The 23479-nt window shown below is 33.1% G+C and overlaps 1 long non-coding RNA gene across 1 annotated transcript; it reads right to left on the minus strand.

Moving 5' to 3' along the window:
• Positions 1-6736: 6736 nt before the first annotated feature.
• Positions 6737-22878, minus strand: LOC122237672. Its single transcript, XR_006216270.1, has 3 exons — positions 22703-22878; positions 20779-20832; positions 6737-7103 (listed from the first exon to the last, which is right to left on the minus strand). It is a non-coding gene; the product is annotated as an uncharacterized LOC122237672 (long non-coding RNA).
• Positions 22879-23479: the final 601 nt, after the last annotated feature.

Here is a 23479-nt window from a genome sequence, read left to right on the forward strand (position 1 = left end):
GTGTGTATGTGTGGAAAATCTCTATTTTCGATATTTTTCTGCTTTTCTTTCTATTAGGAAGCAGGCCTTTTCGTTTTATTATTTGAGAATACATAAATATTTATTTTTAAAAGTAATATTAAATTCAGTCTCTACATTAATTTAATTGATTCTGTGTAATAATCTAGGCTTCTATGTGACATATTTAATATGTACCTAGGGTGTGTTTAAATTGGTTATTATACCAAGTGTTGGTACTTTTAACAATTCCATTATTTTATTTTTGTTTGCTTTTTTGCTTGGTTCAAGTTTTTATTTAAATTCTAGTTAGTTAGCATATAGTGTAATATTTGTTGGTTTCAGTATTAGTATTAGTAGTCTTAGTATTTAGTAATTCATCACTTACACTTAGTGCTCATCACAAGTGCCCTCCTTAATATCCATCACCCATTTAGTCCATCCCTCACCCACCTCCCTCATCAAGCTTCAATCTGTTCTTTTTGGTTGAAACACTTATGGTTTGCCTCTCTCCCTCTCTTTTTCTCCCTCCCTCCCCTATGTTCATCTGTTTTGTTTCTTAAATTCTAAATATGAGTGAAAGGATGCGCTATTTGTCTTTCTCTGACTTTTCTTGCCATAATATACTGTAGCTTAATCCATGTCATTGCAAATGGCAAGATTCTTAATTTCATTTTTTCTTATGGCTGAGTTATAGACATATATATGTATGTATACACGCACACACATTTGGGTTCTCTTTACGTAATTTGTCTATTGTTAATAATGCTGTTATAAGCATTGGGGTGCATGTGCCCCTTTGAATCAGTATTTTTGTACCCTTTGGGTAAATACCTAGTAATACAATTGCTGGGTTGTAGGGTAAGTCTGTTTTTAACTCTTTGAGGAACCTCCATACTATTTTCCAGAGCAGCTACACCAGTTTACTTTCCTACAACACTGTAAGTACATTTCTTTGCATCCTCATCAACACCTTTTTTTTTTCCTGTGTTGTTAACCATTCTGATAGGTGTGAGGTGGTATCTCATTGTAGTTTTGATTTATTTCCTGATGATGAGTGATGTTGATCATCTTTTCATGTATCTGTTGGCCACCTGGATGTCTTCTTTGGAAAAATGTCTATTCATGTCTTCTGCCCATTTCTTAACTGGATAATTTGGTTTTTGGGTGTTGAGTTCTTTATAGTTTTGGATAATAACCTTTATCAGATATGTCATTTGCAAATATCTTCTCCCATTCCATAGGTTGTCTTTTAGTTTTGTTCATTGTTTCCTTTTCTGTGAAGAAGATTTTATCTTGATGAGGTCCCAATAGTTCATGCTTGTTTTGTTTTCCTTGCCTCCAACGACATGTCTAGTCAGAAGTTGCTATACTTTATGTTAAAAAGGTTGCTGCCTGTGTTCTCCTCTAAGATTTTGATGGTTTCCTGTCTCACATTTAGGTATTTCATCCGTTTTATCATGGTCATTTAAAATGTTCTCTTCAATAATGGATAGCCTTATGTCACTTGATACAAAGTATTAATACCAATATGCAAATGTTCCTTTGGTAAACTTTGAAAGTGGAGCTTCCTTTGTTATACATTAGTCATTCGTACACCAAAACTTTGAGTTTGATACAGGTACTTTATCACTTAGAATGAGATAATTATATATGTGAATAAAGGTTAAATAAGCATGCTTGTTTTAACTTGAAACATATTTAAATATTAAGTTACATGACACTATTATATTTGTGATTAACTTGCAGCCATCTATTTCAATTAAACATAGGTCTACTGTAGCATATGTAGCATCATAGGCTCAAAACAGTTTGAAACAAGAGTCCTTAAGAGTAGTAGGTTTTATTTTTTTTGAAGAAATAAAACTGAAACACTGATATTTTAATCGATTTATTCACAGTCATCCAGCAACCTTCTTGTAGGCGTGAGTCTGATTCCAATGACAGGCATTGGAAAATGCAAAGTCCGTAGCATTCAGTAACTGCATTTCTTCCCCCAAATAATCTCATTACAAAATATCTTATATTCTGCCTTTATCAATTTTTGTTGCAAAATAATTTCACATATACTATTTAAAATGATTTATACCAAACCAGCATTGTAGTCACTGTATAAACTAAGAAAATGTTAATATCACACAATTTTATAGGTGAACATTAGGCATTGGTTTTTTTTGTCTGATTTTTGTTTTGTAAGATTAATTCAGAAGAGAAGAAATGGGATTATATATATATATATATATATATATATATATATATATATATTCGCATTGGGTAAGTATTCTCTTTCATTTTATATTAAAGCCTTCACTTTCAAAATATCCAAAATATACTTTATGCCATATCCATCTTATCAGTGACTATAACCAATGGGAATATCAAAGAATTGTTGAATGGAATTACATCTATAGTTTATAATCTTTAAAAAGTCAAAACATTTCTGTACAATTAGCCATAAGATATTTACATTTCATTTATTTGGTTTTAACATGATTGAATACGGCAGATGGATAGTTTGTTGAGCTGATATTTCTCATCATATAGACATGGCTTGTGAAGTTGAGAATGGATTTGATTTTCACCATCTGCACAAAGATTTTTTTCTTGCATATTTAGCACAGTGTGACATCTAATTTGGTTACTACAGTTGCTCTTCATTTTTCTGAATTCAAAAAATTATGATTTATTTGAAATATGTCATATTATATAGCATTATTGACCCTGTAAAGTGGTCTTGAGTGTGAAAGCTTAAAGTTGTTTTCCACTTTAAAACGTAAGTATTTGTGTCTTATCTTTGCTCAAAAATATTAAGATAAGATAAAAGTGGGAAAATACCCTATTAAACCAAAAGTCAACACCAAAATTTTTGTCTGTATGTTGAAAAATAATAATATTGTACAAAAGGGGAATAATTTTTGTGATACTGTCTCAATGCTGTGTTCACAGAAAAACTATTTAGAAGACTAAATTTAATTTTGAAGTCTGGATTTCTAATATCAATTAGGCCTTGAAAGAAAAACAATGATTTATAGTCAATAGAGTCAATATTGAAGTTTTTGTTGTCAGACTGACACTATTAGTATAAATCAATAATGTGGAAAAAAATGATAGATCTAGGATTCTAAATGATTTATACCAAAAAATTTCTATGTGTTACTTTTATTTATAAGATCTACTGTAAAATCACCACTTGGAACTTTTTAGATTTGTATGTTGCCTGTTTGATGTATTTCTTTTAAAGTTTAAAAGGGTTTTCTATTCGCTGTTAATTTCAATTGGACAACATTTTGTCAAGAGTTTTTTTTTTTTCTGATTGTTATTTGATGTTAGTTGAAATTCAAGAAATGACATTGACCTTATTCAAATAAAGAAATATTTTAGTAAAAAAAAGTTCCAACTTCATAAATATTGATTGACTGAAAAGTGAAATAGAATTACATGAAATATATGTGAAGTTTTATTTTTACTTACGTTGTGTATTTGTGTCACCAAGCAGATTACAATAAAGTAAATATTGCAGTGGTTTATTGCAGTGGTTTATTCATTATCATCATGCTCTACAAGTAATGATGGAAACAAATATTCACATGATAGAGCAAAATGAAATATTTCCTTTAATTGTGAGAATTCTCGAAAATATTTTCGTATACCAGAAGTATAGAATATGTTATATGTTATATTATGCTTTATTTCTTAACCAAGATATGGCATAGTGAGTTACAAAAAGTCCTCTTCTATAGGAAATAAATACTTGCTCGGATTTGTACTAAAACTGAATGGGCTATATAGCTGTGCTGAATTTCTTAGTATTTATATGACCCTGAAAAAGTTATAAAAAGTCTAGGCTTTGTTTCCCATATCAAAAAATTTTAAGTAATAACTGAACCAATCTCATAAAATTGTTTTGAGCAATGAAATCATTAACATATGGAAAATAGCAAGATGCTCAAAACATAAAGCTGGAACATAAAGTTAGATATTGTCATTATGTAATGTCTTTTGTCATCATGGCTTATATGTACATGATGATTAAAATATATACGCAACAATCTTTAGTTTTATTTAAACTTTATATACATGTTTTAATGTTTTATACATATTAAATTTATATTTTAATTACATTGAAAGGGACCATTTTTTAATTTAAAAGAGAGATAATTTATCTTTTGTTATGGGCTGATTTGTGTCTCTGCAAAATTTATATGTTGAAGTCCTAACGCCCAATACCTCAGGATGTGACTACATTTGAAGAAAGGACTTTTAAGGAGGGCACTAAAGTTAAATGAAATCTTCAAAGTGGGCCTAATCCCATATGACTGGTGTCCTTATAGGACACAGACACCTACATGAGAAGGACCTTGTGATGACAAAGAAATTAGCCATTTGCAAAGCAAGGAAAGAATTTCAGAAAAAACAAACCCTAATAATCACATGATCTCAGAAGTCTAGCCTCCAGTATTGTGAGAAAATAAATTTCTGTTGTTTAAGCCACCTAGTCTATAATATTTGTTATAACATTTCTAGCTGATTAACACAACTTCTTAAATTTTGGGTTTATGCCTTTATATTTTTCTTGTTTATTATGTATTTTCTAATGACAATAGTATTTTGCTGCTTTTTTTTTTAGAGGGAAAGAAAGAAGGGGGGAGTAGGGGAGAGGGGCAGAGGGAGAGAGACAACATCTTAAGCAGACTCCACACTCAGCACAGAGCCCAACACAGGGTTCAATCCCACCACCCTGAGACCATGACCTGAGCCAAAATCAAGAGTCAAATGCTCAACTGACTGAGTCACCCAGGTGCCCCAGTGTTTTGCTACTTAATGTAAGTTTTATTTTTCTACATTCTATTTTTTTCTGATTTTATTTCCTATTACAGACAGTATGAAAGGGGTAAATATATAGGTGGGAAGGAGTTAGAATGTTGGGAGAAATGCAGTTTTTATAATTTAGTTACTGAAAATTATTAACTATGTAAATCTGGGAAAGTTTTTTAACATTCATAGTTTTCTCAGTAAACGCTGTCCATTTTTAGGGTAGAGATCATGTTTTCATAATAAATGGCAAATCTATCTATCTATCTATCTACCTATCATCTATCTATATGATACATATGATATATATGATACATGTCTATGATACATATATATGTATATACACATGATACATGTATATGTGTATATACATGATACATATATATATATGATATAACAATTCACCTGGAATATATTTTGATTTTAAGGATATTTTTTCATATACTCTGGTATTTTTTAATAAATATTTTTAATGTTTACTTATTTTTTGAGAGACAGAAAGAGACAAAGCATGAGCAGGGGAAGGGTAGAAAGAGAGGGAGTCACAGAATCTGAGGCAAGCTCCAGGCTCTGAGCTGTCGGCACAGAGACAGACAAAGAGCTTGAATTCACAAACCGCGAAATCATGACCTGAGCCGAAGTCGGATGCTTAATAGACTGAGCCACCAGATTACCCTACTCTGGTGTTTTTAATTTAAAATTGTTTACATTTATATTTAGAATTCTGAAGATGATATTTAAAATCTAAATCGCTTGTATTAAAATTCCCAATATTTATTAGAGTAATATTGACTAGTTATGTCATGTAGAACCTCACTTTTTCTAATCCTTAACTGAACAATTTGGAGTAATTATTATTTGTGTCACCAAGCATTGTGCTTTCTGCTTATTTATGATGATAAAAATGTGGAGCATTTTAGGAGTCCATGTGTACCCTCATCCAGGAGAGTAATAAAACATCATTTCTATCAAAATACCCCAAAATATTTGTTTAGAATTTTTTTAAATTTTTTAAATATTTATTTTTGAGAGAGAGACAGTGTTAGCAGCGGAGGATCAGAGAGAGAGAATAGAGACACAGAATGTGAAGCAGACTCTAGGTTCTGAGCTGTCAACGCAAAGCCCAACCTGGGGCTCAAACCCACGAACTGTGAGATCATGACTTGAACTGTGAGATAATGACCTGAACCGAGGTCAGACACTTAAGCAACTGAGCCACCTAGGTGCCCTTGTTTAGAATATTTTAAAATTCTCCTTATGTAATTCTCAAATTGGAGGAATTATGGTAGTGGGGAAAGACATGTATTAAGATTAAAGAAAACTATATTTTTGCTCATTTAGTGATTTGTTTACATGGGTTAAATTAACATCAGTCTCAGTCTATTTGATTAAATCTCTATGAGAGCATGATCTTTATTTATTTATTTTATTTTTCTTTTTAGTGTTTTATACAACATCTAATACATGATGGGCATTATTTGTAGAAAGGAAAAATTACATAACTAGAGAAAAATGTACACATGTCAGTCAAATTTTCATTTCATATAGATAGGATTTTATATTTCCTTTGATTCTGCTTGGTACTAGGCACTTTTTATTTAGAATGGTTAACCATGTACATAAGGAAATAATATATATGCTATGAAATTGAAAGGATTTCTGGATTTGAGTTCTGGTTAAGATTTCCTAACATGAGTCTATAAAAAAAGGGAAAAGAAAAAAAAACACTACTGAGCAAATCTGCATAATAAACATCAGTAAGATTTTGATAAAATTCACTATTAAATTATAATATTAGTATAATAAGGATGAATTATTATTGGTTTCTTATGTTATATTTATATACATATTTAAGAAACCTTTTAATATTGAAGAGCACAATTCATAACCAGGCAGTACCACACGACTCAAGGAAAGCAAGCTTTGGTTTATTGTTTTCCAACATTTATATTTTTCAATTAAACCAGATGGTTGGAAGAAAGCCACGGTACCTCCAACTTCTAGTGATGCATTCATTGGCAGAAGTTCAAATAACCTGGTATGCATCTCCGAGTATCGTTCTCACTGGCAGCCAAGTGTTTTCCACTTGAGCCTTTCCTCCTTGGATCCTGGCCAGCGTGGCTCAAGACTTGATGAGGATGAGGGAGCGGTATTGATTTTCCTTTTAAGCTAATCTTGTATGAGCCGGTCACTCCTTCCCTTGCTATGAATGGAGGGACACTGGAGGAAACCAGCTGCAGCACTTGCGAGGTAGAATTGCTTCTTTGGTCTCGACCTGAGCTGAATCCCAAATACTGAAAATAAAAAGAGAAAATGGCAATGGAGATAGGCCATCCTTTCAAGGCAGATAGACATTCAAGAGTCTCTAAAAGAATGTTCCTGGGAAACAGGGAATTTGCTTGTTAGAGCAAGTGAAGGGGATTCTTATTATAATACTTGCTACCATTGTCAGCCAAGAAAATGATTCCTTATACCAAAGCATTCTTGGATTAACCAAGCTGTAAAGCTACTTTTTGTGTTAAAATTATATACTGAGTAGTATTATATATGCATGATACATAATATATAATATATAATGTATATAATATATGCATAAACATGCATGCTGTATAATGTATACATGGAGATTTTTTCATCTGTTTCATATAAAATTTAAACCAACCCTGCTATGAAAATACTCTAGTTCTCTGATGTAAATAAATAACTGTTAATTAAATCTATTAATTTCTATCTTGATGCTATCATTTGATAGAGGCAGTGCCATCTGTTAGGTTAGTATAAAAATATTATAAAACATATATACACATGTACATAAACATATATATATGTGTGTGTATATATATGTGTGTATATACACATATATGTATGTATATATATACACATATATATGTATGTATATATGTTTATATACATGTATATATGTGTATATACATACATATACATATATGTATGTGTGTATATATATGTTTATATACATGTATATATATACACACATATATATATACACACATATATGTGTATGTATATATATATAAAACCTACCAACATAGCCAATTCTATAATAATGTTATCTTGTTAATTTTTACTATTAGTGTCTCTTGGTTTTAATCATTAAGAAAAAAGGCTGGGATATAAAGAAATAATTTCTGAAATCAGATTCAGTAGAGTTTAAATCCTGGTCCTATCTAGTCCACTTTGGGAACTTACTTGGTCTTTATTATTGCACCTGTGTTTTCGTCCCCCTCAAATAATTACCTCAATGACTACTTTTCTCTACATCTTCTGAGAGGTTCATAGTAAGTGATAGAAAGTATTTTTATCTTTAAAAAAAAAATTAACATTTATTTTTGAGAGACAGAGAGAGACAGAGCATGAGAAGGGGAAAGGCAGAGAGAGAGGGAGACACAGAATCTGAAGCAGGCTCCAGGCTTGGTGCTGTCAGTGCAGGGCCTCGAGCCTGAGTCAGAAGCTTAACCGACTGAGCCACTCAGATCTCCCAAAAAGTATTTTTATCTGGAAGACATCTTTGACTACTCACAATTGTTATGTTGCAAAACAATACGAAGATTTATAAATTTTGTATTACAAAGAAATAAAATAATTTACTTAGAATTATCTGATTTAAAAATCCCATATACTGGGGGTTCTGGGTGGCTCATTTGGTTAAGCATCCAACACTTGATATCGGGTCAGGTCATGATTTCACAGTTCATGGAGTCAAGCCCCATGTCCAGCTCTGCGCTGACAGTACAGAGTCTGCTTGGAATTCTCTCTCTCTACCCCCCCCCCTCTTTCTGCCTCTCTCTCTCTCTCTCTTTCTCAAAATAAATAAATAATTTTTAAAATACTCCCATATACTGAACAAACTGATGGCTACTAGCAGGGAGGTCGGTGCAGGCATGTGTTAAATAAATGATGGGTATCAGGGCATCTGGGTGGCTCAGTCTGACCCTTGATTATTGCTCAGGTCATGATGCCAGGTCACGTGATTGAGCCCCGTGTCAGACTCTGTGCTGAGGGTGGAGCCTGCTTAAGATTCCCTCTCTCCTCTCTCTCTCTCCCACTGTCCCTCTCCCCCACTGCTAATGCTTTCTTTCTATAAAATAAAAAAAAAATTAAAAAAAATATTTAAAAAGGTGATGGGGACTAAGGAGGGCACTTGCTGTGATGAGCACTGGGTGATGTCTGAAAGTGCTGAATCACTATCGTGCATTCAAAACTAATTTTTTGCTCTACATTAACTAAATTGAGTTTAAGTAAAAACGAAATAAAAAAACTAAATAAATAAATTAATTGGAAGAGAAAAAAATTCCCATATACTTATGCAAAAGGAATAGGCAATCTTTGTAAATTAGTCAATTTTTATGTTTTCTAGTTACTGTGTATATGACATATAAAGGATTTTCAAAACTCTTTTAATGTTTATTTATTTTTGAGAGGGAGAGACAGACAGAGCATGAGCAGAGGAGGGGCAAAGAGAGAGGGAGACACAGAATCTGAAGTAGGATCCAGGCTCTGTGCTCACAGACCGTGAGATCATGACCTGAGCCAAAGTCGGTTGCTTAACCAACTGACCCACCTAGGCGTCCAGACATATAATGGATTTTAAAATCCCGTGTATATTATGGCACTCATAGCCATTTATTTTCCCTTTTGAATTTTTTATATGCTATGCAAGCAGTGACTAATTTGAAGTATTTTGAACAAGAGCATGGGGTTTCGATGTTTCCTGAAAATCTCTTCCTCTGTTATGGGAACAACACTGTCCCTGCCTCTGCTTTGTCTTAACCTCTGCCCTTGAGTAACCTCTTCTGAACTGAAAACATAGTGTGGGTGGAGGGGTCTATCTCAAGCGAGACCCCGGAAAAATGCTGGCATTACATTTGGATTCTGAATAAGTCCCAGTAATTTTCTTTTATTTGTATATAGCCTTGGATTAGTGTTATCACCCCCCTAGGTACTTTGCAGACATAACTGCACACCCAGGGACCTGAGATGTTTATTTATCCACTCAAAGGTCCAGGGTAACATTGGCAAGGAAGATATATCTCAAGGAACACAGAGCCTCTAGCTAGAAGTAGACAGAAGAGAACTTTGAGATAATGATAAGTTTTGGAGAAGACACACTTTTTTTTCACTAGTTTGCCTATGATTTTACCTGCATATATCAAACAAGTACATTTGCAGTGTCTAAAGCAAATACACCTTTTCAAAGTTTTCAAGTATGCTATACTTATTTAGATATATATTGTAAGACATAATCCACTTTCAATCATTTCTGATGTGGAAGACAATAGGTTTGGGGATGTCATATGAAACTACACATAACAAATAAATTAAACTAAAAGATGAATATAAAGAGTAATAAATATATAAACTATTCAGTTGACTGTTCTGGCCATTGAAACGTGGCTGAACATAATGAAGGAGATGTGTTCATTACATAGCAACTGAAACCTTTTACTAAAATATTTGACCCTACTCTAACTACTATTTTCCCATGTCTTCATCCTATGATCAGACATAAAATGTCTTAATTTATTTATAATTGACTTTGTTTTTTTAATGTTTTAAATTCCAGTTAGTTAACATACAGTGTAATATTAGTTTCGGATGTATAGTTTAGTGATTCAAGTCTTACATACAACACACGGTGCTCATCACAAGTGCCTTCCTTAATCCTCATTACCTGCTTAACCCACCCTCCCACACACAAAATTCAATATTTTTAAACACTTAGGACAGAGAAGAGAATTCGGAAAACAAACAGAAATAGAATAATTGGAAATGTTCATTTAATGGTCATTAGATGATTCAAAGGTCTGAGTAAACTAAAGAAAGGAATCCTTTTTGAGGGTATATTTCAAAGCCCAACTTAAATGATAGAAATAAAGCACACTTTAATGAAGAATAATAGTCTGTTGGGTTTAAAAAAAAAAAGTTAATCTGTCCAACTTGTTTGAAAAAAAGAGTTTGTATTTACATTCCCATTATTTTCAAATGGTTAAAAAAAGTTATCTCTTCTCAAATCTACCATTGATGTTTTTTCTCCCAATCCTTTCCCACCCCCTCACTTATTTTTTTAAAACAGAAACTGCTTCAGAAAATAAATAATTAGCATAACATAAGGAAACCTAACATGTCATATTATTTAATGTTCATTTTGTTTATAATTAACTTTGACTAACTACTTTTTCATGTGCAGATTATGTGAAAAACCATAATCATTTGGAATTAGAGGTATGTTCAATGTGTTTGTGACTTACAATATATTTGAGATTTGAAATTTGTATGAATATTAGTACCATCTTAGGAGTTCATTTTCCTTTTAATTTTGTTTGGAAAGGGTCACTTACAAAGCTGTATTCTTCTGCCTAGTCTATACACACACGTCTCCCTAATTCAATCTTCACACAGAGGCTAAAAAAACCCTTTTAAAATAGATAAGTGTTTACGTTACTCCTATTTAAGCCATTTCAGTAGCTTCCATTGAAATTAGCGTAAGATCCAAAATCCTTACATGATATAATGGTGTCTAATGTGTATCTTCCAAGTACACTTTCCCTTGTTTGATTGAATCATCAAATCCATTTTGTTTTCTTTTGATTTATGGACATTTTCCAGGAAATCCCCAAACTCCCAACTCTCATTTTTTTGGGTTCTAATGGGACCTTTGTGGTCATAGCATGAACCTGTTGTCTTATTTAGGACAATCAGGATCTTTACAAGGATTTTTATTTTTCATATTGCACTGAAGATATAAAGTCCTTTTTGCTCCTACAATAGAAACGGTCACACTTGCTCCTGCCTCAGAAGGAAAGCTTATCTAATGGAATGCAGAGAGAAACAGAGGCGTCCTAATGGCTTTTCAGTGCTGGTCCCTCAGGGGCTCTGAACAGTCTTGGTTTCTACCATTTTACAGCTTTGTTTCTTTGGCTACTACTTTAGTTTCCTATTGTTTATTTTTAATGTGTTCCCATTTTTATATCCCTATATTCATTTATCACAGTTTTAGTATGCATCAGAAAGAAAAATGACATATCAACCTGAATTTTTGAAGTATGATGTAGTGCTAAAAGTAGAGGAACATTCTACTCCTGGCTTCATCGGTTTATACATAATTTGTTTGTGGGAATTTATTTGACCTCTCCTCCCTTCATTTCTTCATATGAAGAAAATATAAGGTTGCCTGGGTGGCTCAATTGGTTAAGCATCTGACTCTTGATTTTAGCTCAAGTCATGATCTCATGGTTTGTGGGATCGAGCCCCGTGTCAGGCTTTCAGGCTTTGCACTGACAGTGTGGAGCCTGCTTGAGATTCTCTCACTCTCTCTCTCTCTCTCTCTCTCTCGTTGCCTCTCCCTGACTTGCATGAGGTGTCTCTCTCTCACACACACACAATAAATAAATAAACATTATCAGGCAGCCTGGGTGGCTCAGTCGGTTAAACATCTGACTTCGGCTCAGGTCATAATTTCATGGTCTTGTGGTTCATGAATTTGAGCCCCACATCAGGCTGTATGCTGACAACTCAGACCTGGAGTCTACTTTGGATTCTGTGTGTGTCTCTCTCTCTCTGCCCCTTCCCCACTCATGCTCTGTCTCTCTCACTTTAAAAAAAATTTTTAAAAATATGACAATTAAACTTATATCTTTTTAATCTTTTGAATGGCTTCCTCTTGTGAGACTTGGGTTAAAGACCCCTGAGTAATTCAAAAGCTGTACGGCCCATCCTATACACTTCCTGTTTATTTCTCTCTGTTATTCTCTCTGTTATTCCATCTCTTTAACTCTTTCGTTCTCCTTAGAAAGGCCACTGGTACTTTCCCATTAAATGATCAATAAGTCTCAAAGATTGGATTTGAACACAAGTTTTATTCTGAATCTCATACATTTGTACATTACATTAAATCTATTCATGGATGGGTCTCAATGAATATGTTTAAATAATTTAATTCTGAACACAGCAAAATGCTAGAAAATGGTTGGACCTTAATTTTCCACACTTTTTAAACTAGGCATTAGTTTGATAATATTTGATGGGTCAAATATAGCTGCAACTACATGATTAGAACCCAGTGTGAGCAATCTAAGGTCATGACATTAGTCAAAATGCACAGCAGCAAGTCTAAGTCTAGTTTGAAGAACTTGGGTTTTGGGGAATGACTCGTTGGAAGAAAATGATAGATTGCAATGATTTAAATCTACTATCTAAAAAACTTCATTTGTTTTGGGGTACCTGGGTGGCTCAGTTGGTAAACCATCTGACTTCAGTTCAGGTCATGATCTTAAGGTTCATGAGTTCGAGCCCCACATCGGGTTCTGTGCTGATAGCTCAGAGCCTCAAGCCTGCTTTGAATTCTGTGTCTCCCTCTCTCTCTGCTCCACCCCTACTCATGCTCTGTCTCTCTCAAAAACAAACGTTAAAAAATGTTTAAAAAATAAAAAAATAAATTAAAAACTTACTTTGTTTTAATTTACCTAAAAGTACTAAATATTAAGTTATTCCCTGGGTCAGTAATTAAATCTGTTATCATATATTTGGTGGTAAGTAAATAAAACTTACCTACAGAGCATTTGCTACTTATATATCAAGAAACCCTTAAGGTTGATTCAGCAATTTGGTACCATAAAGATTCCATAAAGATGTTTATTTTTGAGAAAGAGAGCATGAGCAGAGTAGGGGCAGAGAGAGAAGGAGACACAGAATCCAAAGTAGGCTCCAGGCTCTAAGTTGTCAGCACAAAGCCTGACGTGGGGCTCGAACCCATAAACCTGGGCTGAAGAGATCATGACCTGGGCTGAAGTTGGACGCTCAACTGACTAAGCCACCCAGGTACCTCAACAGATGCCATATTTTCAAATATGAGATTTAGCATTTTCAGAATAAGGAAACAAAGAATGGATGGAGGGTTGGAAATGTGAGCTACAGAGACAAGACGTTATCCTGGTCTCAATTTTGCATTTCACCAAAGATGAAGAATCTTCCCTTCAAGTTTAGGTAATAGCTATGAAATCTTTAGCCTATTGGCTCAAGCTTTAAACCATTAACATATTTGGAGATCTTTAAAAATACTGATACTTTCATCCCTAACCAATTACTCCAATGTTCCAGGGCATCAGCATTTCACAAAAGTTCCTCAGTGAATATAATGTGCACCTGGCTATGAGATTCACCATTTAAAGCTAACTGTAATTTATCTCCTTCATCATGGCACTTTTTATCTGAATAAAATGAGAGTTTAAATAATGAATTTAAATATGAATGCCATACAGAACCTTATTATAAAATGGATCTATAACATCTCACCTGTTTCAATTGTCCCCGAAGGAAACTAAAACTCTAAGAGGACTTTACACCAAAGAAAACATCTCTGAAACCTTTGAAAAACAACTTAATAAATGAAGCCTAAGACAGGCTACACTTAACTTTATGAAGACCTAAGTTAGCATCATGATTATGGCTTATAATTACCATGAATTATTATGTGTGTGTTTATAACTGTGGGTATGTGCTTCATGACCCTAAGGAGCAGAAAGTCATATTTAAATGGAAATTATATTTTTTTATAACTTTATCCTCAAGGTCTCACAACTTAAAGCAAAGCAAAATGCCATTAAATTTTTAACAGTGTTAACATTTTTTCAAAATCCTAATCTCTGATTCAACATTTAGTTTGCTGTACAAGTCAGATTTACTTTATTCTTGTAAAGGAATGTTGAATTAACTGAAAACAAAAATATGACCACATAATTATAGTAATTCAATATCTATACAATATATGACATGATATATTTGAAATTTACATATTCACTACTCTTTAAGGGTATTTGTACTTATACACACATTTTTATGTGATTTGGTGACATTAGCAGCAAATACTTGGTTTAATTTTTGAAGAAGATGTCATGTACTTGTTCACAAATTAGAAAATCAATACCAACTATCAAATGACATGTGACCTGCATCTGGGGTAAAATATAGGTTAATTGAGAAATAGTAAGAATATAGTTTAACTGAGAAATACTAAACCAAGTAGAGGGCTCAGGAAAGGTGAAGTAAAACAAAACAAGACAAAACAAAACAAAACAAAACAAAACCCCTCAAATGTTGCTGGCCAAGGCAGCCCTTAAACAAATGAAGAAGCTAATAAAATCTATGGTGTGCAAATATATTCCAAGTAGATGATGATAATGCTTGGTGATAGGCAATGAAAGAATACTGGAATTAATAACAAATCAAAGAATGAAAACGTCTTTCATTAACACTGCGTTAATCCTATAATATTATGTCAAAATAAAAAAAAATCAGAAAGATTTAAATAAATTCCCACTGGAAAAAAAAGGAACCTCAGAACTATCACAGAGATAGTCTTAAGTTACAAAATATTCTTATTTTTAATAAGGTACACATATATTTTACGTATGGGTCACAGGTGCAATGTTATTTTTAATGGAGTAAAAATGTTCTTATTAGAATTTATCAGGTGCCCCGTACTGACAAACATGTTCAAGGAACATGTCTTAGGTCAGCTGTTTTGTTAGGTATTTTAGGCACATTTTCATTTTAATCAGTTCTTCACTCAACCATCTCTGGGAAATATTCACCTCAAAAATTAATGAAATCTTATACAAAAGACAAGAGCTTTCAAATAATCCTTCACTTATTTTTTTAAAAAAACAAGTGATGAGAAGCCATTACGATGTTATAAGCTCAGGGGCACCTGGTTGGCTCACTAGGTAGAGCATGTGACTCTTGATCTCAAGGCTGTGAGTTCTAGCCCCATGATGGGTATAGAGATTATGTAAAAATAAAATCTTTTTAAAAAAAAGATACTTAAAAAGTTTAATACACCGACATTTTTAATAAAGATTGTGGCTTCTATTGATATGCTTTCAAAATCTATACATTAAATCTATCTCTGCTTCAAAATCTATACATTAAATTATTTAGCAGATACTCATGAATAAATACTTACATGACATGTATAGTTTCTTGTAAGATTTTAATCCTGACATTTCAAACAAATACTAAGGTGAAACTATCTCTTCTAGTTTAAAAAATCTTCTATTATTTAAAATATAGAACATTAGGGGTGCTTGGGTAGCTTAGTTAAAGAAGTGTCCAACTCTTGATTTCAGCTTGGTTTATCTCCTGGTCATGAATTCGAGCCCCACATTGGACTCTATGTTGGGCGTGGAGCCTGTTTGAATTCCCTCTCTCCTTCTCCCTCTGTCCTTATGCCACTCGTACACACTCTCATAATAAATAAATAAATAAATAAATAAATAAATAAATAAAATGTAGAAAATTAAATAATGGGCTATGAAAGAACTTACAAATAGTCTCCTAAAAAGAGAAATTTTTAAATATTGAATTTAAATTAATCAAGTCCGTATAAGAAGTGAAAAATATTTTCAATAGCATGTTTGAAGTTGTATTTTAAGAGTTGAGAAACAAAAGTGACAGTACCGAAGATAAAAAGTTAGATAATTCTTTATGAAGATATAGGCAAATGTCACTCAGAAATAGCAACTCGCTATATTTCCTGTGAGGGCAGCCATCTGATGGTAATCTTGCATTTACTGTTAGATGCAAATATATCCAAATTTGAAAGAAATGTCAATTAATAAATAATTAATAAAAAGAAGTTTAAATGTACCTCCAAAATCTTTCTACATAAAGGAAAGAAGATGCAATAATACTGTAGATGGAATGGAAAATTCTATTTTTTCTCAGTGCCTTGAGGAATTTGGTAAGAAATGACTTTGTCATTTTATGTTACTTCAGAGTTGTCAATGTTTTGCTGTTGGATTTGAATTCTGACAATAACTGATATCTCTTATTTAGTGATGTTTTTATACATTTTTGGTTCTTTCTGTGTTTTCTTATGTGATTAACTGAAAAGTTAGGAGAGACAATATTATACGTGCTTAGGCTGGCACCATTTTAAACTAAAAGTCCTAGTAGAGGAACAGCTGGGGAGAAGAAAGTGAGAAGTAGTGTCTCAAAATGATCACTGTGCCATAAACAAAATACACAATAGAATTTTTGTAGGGTCACCTGAGTGGTTCAGTTGGTTGAGTGTCTGACTCTTGATTTCAGCTCAGATCATGATCGTAGGGTCATGGGATCTAGACCTGTGTCAGGCTCCATGCTAAGCATGAAGCCTACTTAAAATTCTCTCTCTCTCTCTCTCTCTCTCTCTCTCTCTCTCTCTCCCCCTCTTCCTGCCCCTCTCCCTCACTCATTCTCTCTCTCAAAATAGTAATAATAATAGAAATAATATTTTTTACAGATTAAGTTAAAAAGGGTAAACTATTAGAAGGAAAAGACATATAACAATGAGGAGAGTCAAAACTAGTGAAAAAATATTGATGAAACATCTCATGGTGCATTTCATGATGTAAGATTCAAAACAACTTTGCATAATAAAATATCAGAAACAGGAAAATAATCAAAGACCCTTGATAAATATTTACTATAAACATGACTAAAATAGAGAATGCTCAAGAAATAAAAAAAAAACCTTTATAGGAGATATAGAAAATATTTATAACAAAATAAAATGACAAAGTATTTGAATGAATAGTTATTAAATATTTGGAAAGAGGTTTACCTACGAGAGTATTAAATGCAATTTAAAATAATATTCCTTCATTGTTGTTTGCTTATCAGTTCACTTTCTAGTTTATTCCATGTTCTATGGGTCTTCATTCACTTAAATGTCACACTGTCTTGATTAATGTAAATGTGCATGCATCTTGAAATCAGGTATAATTCTTCATTTTTTAGTAAGATTTGGTCATCTAGGCCCTTTGTATCCAATGTAAATTTTGGAAACTGTTGATTATTACAAACAAAGAGAAAGGTTACTGGAAATGTGACTAAGATTACATTACATGTATCATTCATTTGGGGGTAAATTGATTTCTTAAAAATATTGGATCTTTCAAACTGTGAATATAGAATAACTCATTTCTTTAGCAAATCTGTGGTTTTTGTTTTGTTTTGTTTTCATTATACAGTTCTCTCTTACCTCTTGTTAAATGTTTGGCTAACTTACATGAATTTTGACACTATTATATATAGAATGTTTTAAGATTCATTTTGTGTTTGTTGTTTGCTCTTAGTTCTTTGGAAAATAAAAATAACTTCTGTATATTAACTTGTATTATACAGTGTGCTAAATGCAGTTATTTGTAGTTGCCTTTCTGTGCACTCCTCAAAATATGAAATGGTAAGAGTGGCTATCCTTAGGGGTGTGTGTTCAGTATTCTATCATCCATTATGACATTAGCTATAGATTTATCATATTTGTCTTTTATCAGATTGAGGAAGTTCCCGACTCTTCTTACCTAGAGTTTTTAACAGAAATTGGCTTTGAATTTTCTTATTCTTTTCTTGCAATCATCAAAAAGGTTTTTTAAAGCAAGTTTACATTACTGAGATAACATTTAATTGGTCATGATGTATTATTCCTTTGATATATTTTTGGATTTAATAGCCAATATTTTAAAGTATTTTTATACCTATATTCATGACCAATATCAGTCCATAAGTTTCTTTTGTTGTCTTTTGCTGTCTTTAGGAGATTGTGCTTTTTTATAGCCTCATAAAGCAAGTGGAAAGAGATACTTTTGTTTTCTGGATGAAGTTCTATAAAATTGGTATTATTTCTTCTTATATGTTTGATAAAATTCAACAGTAAAATCATCTGTGTCTAAAATTTCCTTTTTATCAAAGTTTTTTTTGTAAGTCATTTTTTTAAATGTTTACTTATTTTTGACAGAGAGAGAGAGAGAGACAGACAGAGAGACAGAGAGACAGAGCACGACAGAGAGACAGAGAGACAGAGAGACAAAGCACAGACAGGGCAGGGGGAGGAGCAGAGGGAGACAGAGACACAGAATCCGAAGCAGGGTCCAGGCTCTGAGCTGTCAGCACAGAGCCCCATGTGGGGCGGAACTCACAAGACCAGGAGATCGTGACCTGAGCCGAAGTGAGACGTTTCACCAACTGAGCCACCCAGGTGACCTATCAAAGTTTTTTAATGACAAATTCTTTATCCTTTTGTAGACATAGGACTATTAAAATTTCCTTTTTTGTTGCATGTGAGTTTTATTGATTACATTTTCCAAGGAATAGATCCACGTCATCAAAGTTTTCCCATGTGTTGGTATTAAATTGATCCTTTGACTATCTGTAGGCTCTACAGCGATAATCTTTTTTTCATTCATGATATTATTATAATTTGTAAGATATTTGTCTTTTCACCAATCTGACTAAGAGCTTATAAAGGTTTGTATTTTCTTCTTGTCATGTTTTTTTTTTTTATTCAATCTGCTCAAATAGTCAATATGTGGCTTTATAATTTTTCCATTTTTCTATATTCTGTACCTCATTTCTGTTGTTTGGGGGTAATTTACTTTTTTTTATATATCTTAAGGTGAAAATTTGAGTTATTGATTTTAAATGTTTTGGACCTTTTTTACTTTTACAATGTTAATACTTAAAGCCATAAGATTCTCTCTAAGCAGCATTTTGGCTGTATATCATTAATTTTTATGCGATTTTTCCCATTATCATTAGGTTTGATTTTTTTCCTGAGTGATGCTAAATTTCTAAATACTTGATATTTCCTATGAAATCTTTTGTTACTGATTTCACTTGCTTTTAGTGTGTTTAGAAACATGCTCTGTGCATCTCTGATTCTTTTAAATTCACTGAATATTATTTTTTAAAGATAAAGCAAGTGTATTTCCTGTATCACATAGTATAAATATAAATCTGAATCTTTATTACTGAATTATCACATAACTTTATAATTTCACTTTCTTGAGGAGATTCAAATTGATTCCAACAAAACACTAGAAAACTTGCAAAGTCACTACACAGTTAAATAGCTACTACTGAAAATATCCTGGTATTTTGGTACAATGGGATTAACAGATTTGTGGTGAATATTTGTGTTAAAATTATTAATATTAAATCTATTTATTTTTTCATCAGTATAATTTTGATATAAATGTGAAAATGTTTCTTTATATATTTCAGGTTTTAAACAGATAATCTAACAAAGTCACTTTACATTTATGTATCTTAAGTATATTTCCAAGCAGAAATAAAAGATGAAGAAAGAGGAAGGAAAAGATATGTTGAAAAGAAGGAACGTCCACACACAAGCCCTATTTTAAGTACCGTGTTTTAAAATAAGATAATTATCATCTTCATGAATCAACGGTTTATGTTTCTCTAAAGTCATAGAACACCCTTATTTTTTTTCATAATACAAATCCCATGATTTGTTTCCTTGTAATATTTTCTTTGTCAGTGAGAAAAAATGTCTACTTATATCCCACTCAGTTCATTTTGAAAAAGGATACTCTATCACCTTAATTCATAGAAAATAAAATCATACAGGCTTTCACCAGTGTTCAAAAAAAGAAAAAAAGAAAAAAAAACATAAGAAGAATACTTTGAATAGGGAGAATAATCTACTGAATAAGCAATGGGTAGGGAATTCCAGAAGAAAGCATAATGCTCATTCTAGCAACATAAATATATTTTGCCTCTGGCAAAGCTAAGGGCAGACATAGCCCATATAGACATAAGAGTCTTAAGTACTGTTCAGATGAAAATTTTATTAGATTAAATGTCAGCAAAATACACAAAAATTTCAATTACACATATTTTAGATGGTGTTCAATACTGGTATAGTATATCTATGAAGAACATGGACAGCTCTGAATTTAGTCACAAAAATGTGGAAGTCTTATTCTATTTAATGAGCAATATTTATGCTCTGAAATATTAACATTTTGAATAAATTTCTGAATAGTCTTATATAAAACATGACTTTAAATCACTTCTTTTTGCTAATATACATAGCAGATTGCTTATTTGGCTTATGGTTCACACAAAATACTGAAACTCCTGGCTCACTGCTCATGTAGCATGCTGTCTTACCTCCTGCTTGGCCTCACTGGCTTTCACAGATGCCTTCCTCAAAAATTTACCACACTGAAATAAAAAAGATCTTTCAACATGCAAACATGATCACGTTTCTCTTTTCCCATCATTACTTTCCAAGTTTTTTTATTTGCCGTTGGCCTTAGACTATTATGCATATACATATAGAGCATTATACATGAACTGCATGAACTCTATATGAACGAGCCTTTTATTGTCTATCGAACTTCAAATCTTATCACTCCACTCCCATCCACTTTCCCATTCTTCATGATTTTTACTCCAGGTAGATAAATTAATTTGGAGACTGTAATTTCACGATCTTTCTCCTTTGTCTTGAAGTACTTATATGTATAGCCTTCTCTTTTGGAATATTCTTCTTTATACCTCCTTTCATCTGAAAATCTTTCATTTGATTTTATGTCTTGTTTTATGTGCTTCTTCATCTAATGAGACTTTTCCTTTTAAAAATTTCTACCTTTGGGGGCGCATGGATGGCTCAGTCGGTTGAGCACCTGACTCTTGATTTCGACTCAGGTCGAAATCCCAGTTTTGTGAGTTGGAGTCCCGTGTGGAGCTCCGTGCTGCTGGTGCAGAGCCTGCTTGAGATTCTCCCTCTCTCTCTCTCCCCTTTCCCCCACCCTCTCTTGGTCTCTTTCAAAATAAATAAATGAACTTAAAAAAAATTTTCTATCATTGGTCATCATAGCATGCAATACACCATATCTCTGTGTGTGTACTTGTTTGTTACTCTTTTCTGAATTTAAGTACTTTTTGAAGGAATATCTATCACATTTACAACTGTATCCCCAGGAACTAGCATGTAACTTGCACATAATAAAAGCTTTTAATATGTGCAAGTTACATTGAGTAGAACTCATACAGCAAGGAAAAGTGTCACACTGCATCCTAAATGTAATTTCTACCTAGTCTTAATGCATAGTATGCACACACTCATGCACACATAGTGCTTGCCATTAATTTATTAAAATTATCCTATTTTAACTAAGAGAATTATTCTATACCTTACATGTACCTGCCACTCATTCAGTCTCTTCTGGTATCCTCTCTTGCTTCACCTATGTTCTCCTAAAGACATATTTATCTAGACATGAGAACATGCATATACATATTTTATTTTATTTTATTTAAAAAATTTTATTTGAGTGTAGATGACAACAATGTTACATTAGTTTCAGGTGTAGAATATAGTGATCCTGCAAGTTTATATATTAAGCTAATGCTCACCATATTGCAGCTACCATCTGTCACCATATAACACGATTATAGTACCATTGACTATATTCTCCATGCTGTGTCTTTTGTTCCTGCGACTTATTCATTCCATAATACTGGAAGCCTGTATCTCTCACTCCCTTTCACCCATTTTGCCCATTCCCTTACTCTCGTTCTCTCTGGTGACCATCAGTCTGTTCTCTGTATTTATAGGTCTGATTCTGCTTTTTGTGTTTTATTTATCCATTCATTTGTGTTTCTTTAGTTCCATATACGAATGAAATCATATGGTGTTTGTCTTTCTCAGTCTGACTTATTTTACTTATACACGAATTTTATTATTTATTTCTTCATTTTAATATATATATTTTTTATTTTAGAGAGAGGGCATGGGCAGGGGAGAGGGGCAGAGGGAGAAAGAGAATCTCAAGCATGCCCCATGCTCATCACAGAGCCTGACACAAGAGCTAGATCCCACGATCATGACCTGAGCCAAAATCAAGACTCGGGCATTCAACCGACTGAGCCACCCAGGCACACCTCACTTATAAACACATTTTAAATACATTTTAAACAAATATGATTTTTGCTCACATCATTAAGCAATGTATGTTGTATATAATTTTTACCTTTAAATTATATGCATATATAGCATTGGTCGTACGTGCTGTTGACAGATCCTTACCTCCTTTTCTGTTTGTATGGAGCACGATTTCTGTGGTAACCACACATCGCAGCATCAGTAGGGTAAAACTGCCATATCTCACCATGGCCTAATGCCAGCTCACATTCTTAGTAGTGGATAAACAACCCAGCATTAGATGAAGTAGGCTTCACAACAAAGATCCAGTATCTTAGGACTAAAATGTGGAGTTGCTATAAACACTTGGCCACCACATTCCAATCATCACTGTGGTAACCTTTGACACTTCCTGCCGAACACAACCAAGGTCAGAAGGATTGAGAGGCTCTGCTGTCACAGTCTATATATGTATTGAAAATTAAGATCAACACTATTTTTGCTCTCCAACTCACAAATGTGTCTGTTCTCCCTGAGCCTACCTGGAAAATCCGAATTACTGATTGACAGTGCACCGTCCCAGTCATTGGGCTGTAGATGACGAATCCAGGCATGCTGAGCTCAACAATAGTGTGGCCAGGACATTATGAGCATGGCAGAAACATGGACCCACTGGATTCGTTCCTTTGGGACTTTATCTAAAATATTCTAAATGACTTAGCCAATTTTTAGGATAGACCAACTGATAAATCTAAATGAATACTATATACCAAAAGTCAGAGAAGCCACAATAGCCAACCCTCTGTGGAAGGAAAATGATAGAGTTGGTTAAAGAGAGAGGAGGGAAGAAGGTGCACAGAGAGGTGCAGACATTGATTAAAAATAAAAATTGTTAGTGTGTGAGAAAGATGGAAGATAGTTCTATGCCTATAGCATGTTAAC

Source organism: Panthera tigris, chromosome B1, assembly GCF_018350195.1.
Source record: "Panthera tigris isolate Pti1 chromosome B1, P.tigris_Pti1_mat1.1, whole genome shotgun sequence".
NCBI lineage: Eukaryota > Metazoa > Chordata > Mammalia > Carnivora > Felidae > Panthera > Panthera tigris.